Source organism: Olea europaea, chromosome 1, assembly GCF_002742605.1.
Source record: "Olea europaea var. sylvestris chromosome 1, O_europaea_v1, whole genome shotgun sequence".
In the NCBI taxonomy this organism is placed as follows: domain Eukaryota; kingdom Viridiplantae; phylum Streptophyta; class Magnoliopsida; order Lamiales; family Oleaceae; genus Olea; species Olea europaea.
This window is the reverse complement of record NC_036237.1, coordinates 27,863,443-27,866,608: the sequence shown is the minus strand read 5'-3', so window position 1 is coordinate 27,866,608 and position 3,166 is coordinate 27,863,443.

Genomic DNA, 3,166 nt, shown 5'->3' with positions numbered 1-3,166 from the left:
TAACATTTTCCTCATTTTTCTTCATAAAGTCTTGTAAAATAATGAAGGTACCCTCCTCTTTAAATAAACAAAAAAAGAGGGGGAAAAAATTAAGAAACAATTGCAGTTAGAGTCCCGAATTTTTTCAAAATATGCAAATGAGTCATTACAAAAAAATTTTAAAACGTTTTAAGAAAAAGGAAAAATCACTGGCTCACTACTTTGGGATTGGACCGAGATGTTGAAATTCTGATTGGGCCAATAGAACCCAAGTTCAAACATTAGGGAGCTCTAGGCCTTTGACCCAGTATCACTTTGGACATTAAGTGTGTTTTGTTCACGTTTTATGAAGTTTGGGCAAATCTAAAATGAAATGGAAAGTGGTGGATTCTTCAATATCATATGACACTTCCAGAGTAGTTTATAAACAACCCCCCCACCCCCAACAAAAAAAAAAAAAAAAGGAAGAAAAACCGTAGCCCATGAAGCTATGAAAATTAGGAATGGCGCGGGTCGGTTCGGTTCGGTTCTAAAGAGAATCGAACCGAACCAAAATTTTCGGGTATCTAGTAAATGGAACCGTCGGGTCCAAATATAATTATGGAACCGTTCGGGTTCTGTTCCGTTCGATTCTGTACTATAATTAAATTTTTTAACATTTATGATAATATTATATAAATACAACTAATGATACATTCAATGGTTTTGGAATGTCAGAGACTAGTATCTCGTTCAAATGATCGCTATGGTCAAAGCTTCAGTTGACGGAGGTCACAGCGTCGGTCGACGACTGTATAGGTTTTGGAAAGTTAACGAGGCTGCAAGAGTGGAGATAATGTTATGCACTTTAGTGTAGGTGTTTAGAGTTATTTAGTGGATTGAATCTTGTTGAGTTAAGAAATGAAATAATAAAATAGGTAATTGGGTCAAAAATTAAAAAATTAGAAATGAAACAAATTATTGGGTCAAAAATTTGAATTTAGAAATTGTTAATTTGTTTAAAAACCGTCAGGTTCGATTCAATTCGGTTCGGGTTCGGGTTCGGGTTCGGTTCGGGAGATTTGCCCAACCTTAATGAAAATCATGCCTTTCACCATTCCAATCAGTAATAACGTTAGAACAACTTGAATATTTGGTCATTAAAGCTCGTTAATTCACTATGAATGCTAAGATTTGGATAAAAAATTGGATAGTAATTCAAAGTCTAAAGTATATTTAATATTCAACGCGTATCCATACAAACTTAAATTTTGAATTTAGAAAAACAATAGCAATCAATAAAGATTTTTTTGTTTCACCTTTCTCTTCGTCTTCCCGTGGTCTAGTCGAGCCTCAAACGTGCGGACCCCCACCAATTACATCATCATAAGATATATGACATGAGTGATGAATTATTAATTGGTCTTTTTGTTATTGTAGGTCATGCATAAATATCCAAGTAAATGGTTGAATGGCCAATCCAACATAAGCTAATGAATAGTAATTCAAGATATTGGGTTTACTTTTTTTCTTTGAATAATATACAAATTTGACTAATTCATTAATTATCTATCTACCCCCCAAAAAAAGGGACATCTTATTCTTAGGGTATTAATGCATGCACATGAACCCTTGGTATGTAGGCATAAACTCAATCACATGTTATCCACATTTTGAGCACCTACTAAGAAACCATTTATTTTTTTGCCTGTGGGCTGACACTTTGCTTGGCAGTTGACGTCAAATTAAAAAATGCTTATTATCATTATTATAGTACTCTTTTTAAGGCAAATTTATATCATTTAAATATAAAAAATAATTTACATTAATCAATATAAAGGCTTATTCTATGTTTGAAATGGTCCATCTAGTAAGCTCAAAATATTACTTTCAGATAAAATGCATCCAACGTCAAAATATCGTAAGTATCTCTCGCCCCGCAATATAATTAGGAAGACGTCTTAAGTACCGAACATGGACGATTGGGCATGCGATGTAGCCCATTTGATATCTTTATATGTGAGAGTTGACAAATTCGACTCCGCATTGTTTACAAAATTTCGAGTCCTCTTTTTTTTATCAAGCACAAGCCCTGTGACGAGAATAAAGCTATTGGGGAAATATATTTTTATTATTTACAATTTGAACATTGATATTTATGGAAAGAATCAATGATTGAGAATAGCCTACTTGTTTTTGGAAAAGAGATTGAAAACATGCTCAATATCATTTGAGATCTTGTAGAACTTTAGCCGTCACATATACTTTGACCTAGAATAGCCTACAAAGTTCGCATAAGTTATTCGGTTGATCTAATGTTCAAACAAAAATTGATTTCAACATGAACTTTCTCAAATGAAGGAGAAGCCGAACATGTTACGAAACCAATAGAGAATCCCAACAAAAACGTAACAACTTTGCTAACTATTCATTGTATTAGCAAATTACAAATCTACTTTCTTGCTAGAATTACAGATAACATTTCAAAACATTGAAATATAGTTTCTACATAATCCTCATGAAATAGTAAACACTAGCTAGGTAAATTAATGGCCACATTTAATCTATAAGGGAGACGACGCGAATGCAATGCAAGCGAGAAAAAGAATAGCAGAAGAAGCTCCATCTTCAAGATTGAAACTGCTCCTCTTGAACTTGTTATCTTTCCCTTTCTTGCATTGTATTTGCTTTTGCTGATGATTACTCTCTCGTCCGCCCTTAAATTCCTTGAGCTGCCTCATTTTCATTGCTTCTTCCAACCTTGAAACCATCTTCTTAAATATAATAAACTCTCTTTGTGTCTGAGGAGGGCTAAGAGAGAGATTTGCAGTGGTGCATGAGAAACTAATATTTGCAGCCTCTTTATATAATGGGGGGAATGGAGGGTTTGTTGTTCAAATATGTAGTGATTGCCTTTTCTTTTAGGACCACTCACTCTTGCTTGCACTTTTTCTTGTCTTGCAAAATGGGGAAAATTTTCAAAAAATAAAATAAAATAATAATAATTTTTTTAAAGATTAAATTTAAATAAATGAATAAATTCATCAAGTGGTTCAAGTCTTATTTCTACCCATTTATTAAAAAAAAAAAAAATAGCACATTTTAGGTCTTTGATGAAAAATGAATGTGGTCCATGTGTGTATTGAAAACCAAATTTAAGCAAATAAATGTACTCATTCGCTAGATGGGTCACTCATCACGATTTATG